The sequence below is a fragment of the Ursus maritimus genome, unplaced genomic scaffold, assembly GCF_017311325.1.
Source record: "Ursus maritimus isolate PB19 unplaced genomic scaffold, ASM1731132v1 scaffold_2, whole genome shotgun sequence".
NCBI classification, from domain to species: domain Eukaryota; kingdom Metazoa; phylum Chordata; class Mammalia; order Carnivora; family Ursidae; genus Ursus; species Ursus maritimus.
Window position 1 is genome coordinate 69,167,002 of NW_024424452.1, and position 8,875 is coordinate 69,175,876.

The 8,875-nt window shown below is 58.3% G+C and overlaps 1 protein-coding gene across 5 annotated transcripts in view; it reads right to left on the reverse strand.

Annotated features, from left to right (window-relative positions):
- PSEN2 (presenilin 2) overlaps positions 1-7,906 on the reverse strand; it is a 24,836-nt gene extending 16,930 nt beyond the window's left edge. Inside the window, exon 1 of one of the 5 annotated variants that reach the window (XM_040636103.1) lies at positions 7,812-7,906. The gene's annotated coding sequence lies outside the window, so the exon portion shown is untranslated. Of the gene's footprint in view, positions 1-1,909; positions 1,938-7,116; positions 7,248-7,811 lie in introns of those variants that run through there. The other 4 variants (XM_008695140.2, XM_008695132.2, XM_008695165.2 and 1 more) reach the window with 4 other exon arrangements.
- Between the last annotated feature and the right edge of the window lie 969 nt (positions 7,907-8,875).

Genomic DNA, 8,875 nt, shown 5'->3' on the forward strand with positions numbered 1-8,875 from the left:
GGGGGGGGGGGGGGGGGGGGGGGGGGGGGGGTCCTCTGGTCTCAAGGATTCAGAGGGACGAAGGGCAGGAACAGCTTCCCAGGCAGAGACGGGAGGAGGCAGGGCATCCTGGCAGACAGACCTGCAGGCTGGGGGACCTCGCAGGGCCTGTTCCGACAACTACGTGATGCAGCAGAAGCGTGGGGACCCAGCGGGAAGCGGGAAGGCTGGAGGCGGAGAAGGACGGACCCCGCCCCAGCCCCGCCAGGGAGGAGCAAGGGCTGAGTCCCGCAGGGAGGGGCCAGCCAAGGCTTCCAGACAGAAGAGGGGTGTGAACAGAATGAGGGGAGGGGTCTCCTCCCTCTTCACTGCAAGCCCCCCAACACCAGCCTCAGCTCAGGGCCACGGGAGGGCGGCCGGACCTGGGACCCAGCACAGTGGACCCGGCGGAGCCGTCTGAGGGGACCTGAAACTATGGGGGGGCTGCTCTCTCAGTACCTTGTTTTCTAGCACGTCAGTTTGTTTTGGGGTAGGGATTAATAGTGTAGTTACGACCCCTCTTCTCTCTCTCTCAGGCCCCTTGGGGTGCCTACAATTGATCTCCACAGTGACTGGAGGAACAGCTCCAGGTCCGGGGACAGAAAGCCTCACGGCTGCACCCACTGCAGCCCCCAAAGGCAGGGGACAGCCTCAGCCTTCAGAAGCACACATGCCACCTGCAGCCTCGGGGCCTGCCTGGTCCCCTGGGCTCCCAACGACAAGCAGGGAGCACAGATGCTTCTCGAAAGGAGAAGGGGGGCCACGGGGGAGAGTGGGGACACAGAGGAAGGGACCAGTCCTTCCAATTTCCATTTCTTCAGCCAGTTGCCAGCAGCTAACAAGACAGTCCCCAGAGGCCACTCCTGCCTCCCAGCGTTTCCCTGGTGTCCCCAAAGGACACCAGCAGGGTGAGCTTGAAGAAGGACTGTCAGAGCTAATTCTGGCATGGCCTCCTCGCTAGAAAACAAAGGTTCCCTGGACAGATTCCTCCCAAGCCTGCTCTGATGCCGCCGGGGCCCAAGACTCCCAGGACCCAGGAGGGCAGGCCCTGAGGGGGCTGAGGCTGCCAGTCACCATGGCTGTCAGAACAAGGGCCCTTACCCAATCCCAACCCTCTGGGCCTGCTGGCTGGGCGCGGACAGGTAAGGAGCCTTCAGACCCCTGAACACCTGACAGGGGACTGAGCACTCAGAAAAGGCTGGGTCCCTTATCACGCTGGTTCTCACAGGGGTCCAGGCCACCTGGGGAGATACCACCTGCTGAGCCCCGAGGACACACTGCACTCAGTGACGTGGGAGTTGGGCACTGCTGTTCCTGCCCATTTTACAGATGAGGAGACAGGTCTGAAGCATGATGGGTTCCAAGTCACCCCTGAACCCAGGTAGCCAGGGTCTGCAGTCTGAACGCTACGCTAGACCACTTAGTGAGTGCGCATCCCCAGCTCCATCCTGACCAAAGGCCAGGGCTCTGCATCTGGAGAGGGCCCCTGGCTGAGAGTCTCTCCTGGGGCTGCCGGCTCTGGAACCCCAGCCCAGCCAGCCCCCAGGCCCCCAGCTCAGGACTGCGGGAGTCCTGTTACAATCCATCGCCTCTCCGTCCCCACCGCAGCTCAGCACTACTTGCTCACTGGGTCTGGGAGTGAAAGAAGGAGCAATCCTTCTCCTGAAGCCCCGTCCAGTCAGAGAGCCACTGAGGCAGGAGAGGAGGAGCAGCTCTTCCCACCAGGAAAGCTGCAGGGGGAGAAGGTGGTTCCCAGGCCCCAAGAGTCCCCAAGTAATGCCCACCACGGCCGAGAATGTGGAAAAACTAGGTCTCACACGCCTCTGGGGCCGCCAACGGGACCGGCCTTTCTGAAGGCACGAAACAGGGAAAGCTTTAAAAACATTCATACCTTTTGATCCTGAAATGCTACTTCTCGGAATTTGCCCTAAGAAAATAATAAAAGACTTTCATAAAAAACATGTTTGCTGCGGTTGTTCACAACGGTCTAGAAAGTAAAATTACTGAAATGTACGACTCTGGCCTAGGACACGACCCATGTGAAATGTCACGGATCTAAACCTTCACACTCATGACCATTTGAACGTTCTTAGAAAACGTTCGTATAGGAAGGGCCGGCAAGATAGATCACAAAACACCAAATGCAGCTAACCCCTGGATGCTGAGACTGTGAGTCGTTTTTCACATTTTTCTGCATTGCTCAAACCTTCTATTATACACATGGATTGTGCCTGTAGTTTTATTTTTTAAGCCACTCGTTTGTTTTTTTTTTCCATGCCAGGTTTGAACTCCCAACCCTGAGATCAAGACCTGCGCCGAGATCAAGAGTTGGACGCTTGATGGACTGAGCCACCCAGGCGCCCCAAGCCATTAATTTTTTAAAGGGAAAGATGGAATATCAACATCGAGACAGACTTCCTTCCCATCCTGCCGCTCCTGCGTGCCCTCGTGGGATTGGGGGGGGCAGGTGGACATGCAGCCCCTCTTTTTACCTGGTTCCTGGAGAACAGAGCAGCTGGGAGGCACGCCTCTTGCTTCCCAGTCGGAACTGAAGCCTGACGGCACTCTGAATCTCTGGAGGGGATAATCACCCCCCAAATGGATGCGGATCAACAGTCTGACTCGATATTTGTCCACATCAGGGCGCCAGTGACGTCAGGAACGCCTGCGGGAGGCAGCCGGGGGCGGGTGGGGGCGGGGCGCGGTGGCTCCTGCCGCCTCCGATGGCAGGTCCTACCAACCACATAGCAACCAGCCCCGCGCCGGCTCAAGAGGACCCAGGGAGACGCAGAGGGCTGACGGGAGGAGGGGCAGCCCTTCCCAGGGCCTGCAGGCAGCCTGGCTGGCGTTAGGGTGCAAAACCCACAGGGCCAGAGAGGCCACCACTTCCTCCCATTAATCAGCTGAATGGGATCGAAAAGCTGAATTCGCCAAACCGGGCGAGTGTGACCCAGAGAATTCCCCCCGGCGTGCCTGCGTCAGCAGCTCCCGCGATTATTAAGGAAACCCTGTGACCCAGTTTCCTTGACCTTCTCCTCATTTCAGAGACAGACGGTGAGACTGTGAGACGCCATAGTAACCAAGAGCGCCTCACTGGGTAAGACTATGTCGCTGCAGAAGCCGGTGGGAGTTACCGCATTCACCTGAGAGGAAGGTCAGGGTCCCCGCACCCTGCTTCTTGTTTGCAGCACGCCGAACTGAACGGGGAGCCCCCCTTTCAAAGGGGGTGGCTCGGGTTTGCACAGACCTCTCTCTAGGGTCACCCGGACCCCGCAGCACTCCCCACGACTCCCAGGAAGTCCTCACAGCCTCCCTCATACCTGGGAGGGGCTTGCAAGGGACGAAATTCCCTTAGGAACTCCCACAGCCTCCCTGCCTCCGTGTTCCCCCTGGCCCAGGGCAGCTGACCATGTATTTGGCCCTGGGTGGCCTTCATCCCTCTGTCTGTCCACCTCAGCCCAAACCGGGATGCACCATCACTCACCAGACGATTCTCCCCAACCCTGGGAGGCAGCCTTGGCCAGAGTGCCTCCCTCTGGAGGGCAGTTCCACGCTCCCAGATCAGAGGCCCCAGGGGACCCTGATGGGGCCTCCTGAACCTCGACCCAGGCTCTCAATCTACCTCTGTCTGCTGTCTTCTACTCAGAGTGTCCAGGCCCCAGGCAGACCTCCCTGGTGTCCTGAAGTCGCCTGGAAAGGCGGCAGTCTGGGGAAGGTGGCAGAGGCCAGGGCCCTAACATGCCACCTTCAACTAGGCCCCAGGAAAAAAGGATTCTTTTTAAGCGAGAAGCGGTGATCCAATCACCTAGCTGTGGAATCTGAACACACTCCCTGGCTGCACAGCCTGAGACAATTCATTTAACCTCATGTGGCCATCTCCCAATCTGGAAAAAAGCAGAATGGACACACCTTGCAAGAGTCCTGTGGAAACGAGGGACAACGTGTAAAGTGTCCGGCACAGAGCAGGTGTTCGGGAAACGGCAGTCACCATGAAGACAGAACAGAGGCAGCAATACAGCGGGACAGGGAGGGACGCTGTTGACACCCCCTTGGAAAGTGACACGTGTGCTAAACCACTAGACGCAAGAGTTCAGCGGCTAAGGCCCCGGGGGAGACACGGCTTCCACCTAGCCCCAACCCTCTGGCAACATGAACACTTTGTCAAAGGCAAGGGCACGTCCATGGGACAGACGCCAGAGCTGGCACGGACCGTAAAGGCCATCTGGTCAGTGCCCTACTTTGTCGTTAGGGAAACTGGAGCCCAGAGGGGCCAAAACCTCGGCTGCGATTCAGGTCGGCGAACTGCCCGTGGAGGAGAGCTTCCCTGTCCGCCCAGAGTACGTGTGAGGCTCGCACACTCGGGGAGTGGCCCAGGGCCACGGTCACACGGGCGCCTGCACAGCACCCCGGGGGCCTCTCTGGGGCACACCGGTCCTTACAAGGCATGTGGCTCTGCCACGGGCAGGTGCGTGTCTCTAATATACAGCTTCTCCAGACCACAGACACGAGGTCGCCGAATGACAAACGCCTCCTGATCATGGCTTCACTCAGTCTCTCTCCTGCCCTCGACCCCTCAGCTCCAGCCTGGGGAGTTGCCCCTGCCTCCGTCTGTCCGTCCGTCCATCCATCCATCCATCCGTCTGCTACTAGGGCACCATATGGCGGGGAGGGGGCCGGAGTCAGCACGCTGCTTCTCCAGGTCAATTCAAGGAAAGTGTCCTGCTACGCATTAGTCAGATATTGACACACTCACGTGCTCTATACACAAGAATACACAGAAACAATAGGATACAAAACTTCATGCCCAGCTTCCTGTCTCCAATACTTTCATAAAGGATTATACGTACGTGCATGAAGGGCTGGGAGGAAGCACATACTGACAGGGGTTATCTCTGGGCTGAGGGCCGATGGAGGACCTTTTAAGAAACAGTTCCTGAATTTTCTAGAACAAACATGCATTATCTTTATCTTGACAAAGCCAAGGATTTTCTGGTTAAGGTACAGCAGAAAGTGAGCTGCCTTTCCATTTTTCTTCCCGTGCTCCAGAAGACCATATTGTGGCAGAGACGAACAAGCAACCCATTCTCCCAGGCAATGAAGAAGCTGGACAACGCTGATCTCCTCCCTGCCATCAGGTCTTTCCCCAGACTTTACCACAGCAGCCCCACCACCTCCAGGCCTGGAGGCCAACACCGGTTACACAAGGCTTGAGGCCCAGGCCTGACCAAGCTCCCCTCCCAGGCCCTGGCCAGGGGCAGCCAGCGCCAGCCTCAGAGCCCTGACATTCCCTCCGCCAGCCCTCCCCCAGCCACTGGAGTCGGGGAACAGGTGGGAATGCTTGCAGAAACACTGGCTGTCTTGCCAGTCCCCAACTAAACAGAGTCCAAAACTCAAAGCAACAGCTGAAACCAGCCAGAGATATCTTCGGTAGAAACACGCATGTGACCTACACACACACTGCTTTGGTCTCTTTAAAAAAAATTATTTGGGGGGCACCTGGGTGGCCTAGTGGGTTGAGAGTCCGACTTCAGCTCAGGTCATGATCTCAGGGTCCTGGGATCTTTGAGGCCCGGGTCAGGCTTCCCACTCAGCGGGGAGTCTGCTTCTCCCTCTCCCTCTGCCCCTCCCACTACTCATGGTCTCATGCTAGTAAATAAAATCTTTTAAAAACTATTTTTATTTGTATTGCTTTGTCAGGTAGATACTAATGAAGAGCACATAGAAACGCCCAGGGCAGCAGGGCAGGGACACAGGTAGGGAGTGAATGTGGGAAGCCTCCCTATGCAAAAACTCAGAAGATTAAGACCCAGCCAGCTGGGTTCAAATCCTGGGGCTCTAGTCACCGAGGGCACCTAACAGGACAAGTGGCTTAACTCCCTGAACCTCAGCTTCCCATTACTGTGGCGAGTAAAAATAACGGCTACTTTCGTGGGGCTCCAGCTGTAAAGAGACATTGTATATGATGCACTCCATGTTGGTCATCAATAACTCAGAGGCTTGCAGCGCCTGGCTGGCTCGGGCGGACGCGCGTGTGACTCTTGATCTCGGGGTCGTGAGTTCAAGCCCCATGCTGGGTGTAGAGATTACTCAAATAAATAAAACCTTCAAAAGTAAAAATTAAAAATAACTCAGAGGCCAAGGCAGGGGAAGCCTGTCATTTGGCAAACCCCGTGTGTGCAGTGGGACTGGGAGCAGCCATCAAGGTGCCGAGGGGACAGGTGACAGGCATGGCAACACACACCAGGCCTCCAGGCACATGAGTGGCAGCCTCCAGCCACACTCTTTCTTACACTGCTCTTTCTCCAACAGATAGGAACAGGAATTCATTTCCTCCGAGCCCCGTGCGTGCACCAAGTAGGACTCTAGACTTGGTGCTGCCACTTGAACACCAAACCATGCAGAATTTCCCCTGAAACCCCGAAAGGACATCTATCCCACTCTGCAGCAAATGTTCCTCCAAGTCCCCCTCTTAGAGGAACAGCCCCAAACTTAAAGGCCCCTTCACACACCCCAGGAATGAATCTGGACCGCCAGCCTGCCTGTCTGCCCGATGGGTGGCTGAGGCTGCAGCTCTGGGCTGGTGCCAGGACCCCTGCCCCTTCACCAGCTGGGCCCAGAAAACACAGCTGCTGACACACCTCCCCGTTCCCACACAGTCACCTCCGCGCAGAGGGGCACCTGAGGTTCCCACACCTGAAACAGCTTATCCAGAGCCTTTAATTACTGCTGAAAGCACTGCTGGCTCAGGTGTCTACAGAATGGACATCAAGGGCGTCCATACCAGAAGCCAGGGTAGGTCCTGATCAAGTTACTACTGTCAGGACGGGCTGCAAAGCCCTGGTTGACGATTGAGTTTAGCGGGCTCTGCAACTGCGATGGCGGGCATGCCTCTCAGGTTCTCCATCTGTAAATGGGGACCCAGTTAGTCCACGAACCCACAGTTCATCCCTTAAAAAGGAAATACTCATTAATTCAGCGGACAGGAGCATTTCACTCAACTGCCAAAGGGCTGCGGTCTGGTGCCTGGGCTGGACAGCAGACCCCCAGCCAGACGGTGAACCCTTAGCGGGTTCGGAGCCTGGCTCTGCTCTCTCCTACCTGGGTGGCCTTGGACAGCCACGTTAGCTCTGTGGGCTGAGCTGCTTCGTCGATAAAATGTGGGGTGGGGACTGGCCTCTGTTTCAGGTTCCTTCAACTTCAAAAGCTGGATTCTGGGAGTCTCTCCACAGCTGTAACACGGCCAAGCACGGCTGATAGCGAAATCGCGGGCTCCAGGCCCGACCTGCGGTCGGTTCCCCACCCGGGCGGTCAGACCCTCGCCTACCGCCTGCGTCGCAGGCCCACCGGCCCGGGAGCCAAGGCGGCCCCAGCGCGGGGAGGACGGCGTGCCCGCGCCTCGCAGACCCACGTGCGCTGCTCCTTTAAATGTCCGGCCCTCCTGCGGGCCGCGCCGCGCCCACCACCAGCGGGCTCGGGCCGCGGGGAGGCGGACACAGCCCGGCGCAGGCCCAGGCCTGGGGGCTGCTTCCCACGCTCCTCCCACCCCCGAGATCCCGGTCGGCCCCCGCCGCCGCCGCTGCCCCGCGCGCTCTCCTCTCCGCCCCTGCGCCGGCCGCAGGGCCGGCCAGGCGCGCGCAGGGACCGCAGCCCCGCGCCGGGGAAGGGGCCGCGACCCGAAGCGGTAAGGGGCGTGCGGGGGCCAGCGCGCGGCCCGCGGGTCGCGGCTCTACCCCGCGGTGTCCGCGCCGAGGGGGACCCGGCCCGGCCCGCGCGCCCCAGCCCCGCCTGCTCACCTGCTCGGCCGCGGCGCTCCGGCGGTGTTTACGCTGCTGGCGGAGCGCCCATCCGGCCCGGGCCCCGGCGCCGGCGCCGGCGCAGACCCCGCCCCGGCTCCGCCCAGGTCCCGCCCCCGGCCCCGGCTCCGCCCTGGCTCCTCCCCACCTGGAGCCTGGCCCTGGGGGCTGGTTCGAGGCGAGCGTCGGGACTTGACCTGCCCGTGTAGCGCCGCGGGGACACTGGGGTACACCTGACATCCGTCTGGGCACTGACCGTAGAAGGAGCGGAGGCCGGGCCTGTGATCGCACAGGGGCCTGGCAGCTCCGTGGAGCCGTAGCGCATTTGCTTGGAGGACATCTCTTTCCTTGGAGTGTTCGGTCCCCGGTCTCCCCCTTCCGCCCTCCCAACCTCCCAAGACTTTGCTCACATTAAGGGAGCACTAGTGGCCTGCTGTGAGCTAACACCACGAGAATGTTCCTGCTGTATTTTCTAGAACCTCAGAGCCACCAGGAGCTCTAGATAAAATTGTACAGGGATGAAATTGCTACCCATGACCTGTGAATTGGCCGAAGGAGTTGTGACTCCTGAATTTGGGGGTCCACGGGGCGAGCTGAGATTGTCAGTAATTTGACATTTCTGAGTGGCTTCACTTTTTTTTTAAAGTAAAGTAAAATTCACAACATAAAATTAACTTTTTTATTTATTATTATTATTATTTTAGATTTTATTTATTTATTTGACAGAGAGAGAGAGAGACAGCCAGCGAGAAAGGGAACACAAGCAGGGGGAGTAGGAGAGGAAGAAGCAGGCTCCCAGCGGAGCAGGGAGCCCGATGCCTGGCTGGATCCCAGAACCCTGGGACCACGCCCTGAGCGAAAGTAGATGCTTAAGACTGAGCCACCCAGGCGCCCCTAAAATTAACCTTTTTAAAGTGTACAGTGGCATTCAGTACATTCATAGTATTGTGCAATCCCAGCCACCTGTCCCTCGTTCCAGAACCTTCCCATCACTGAAAAATCTCCTACCCGTTATACAGTTTTTTTCATCCCCTTCCCCCCCAGCCCCTGGCAATCCCCAATCA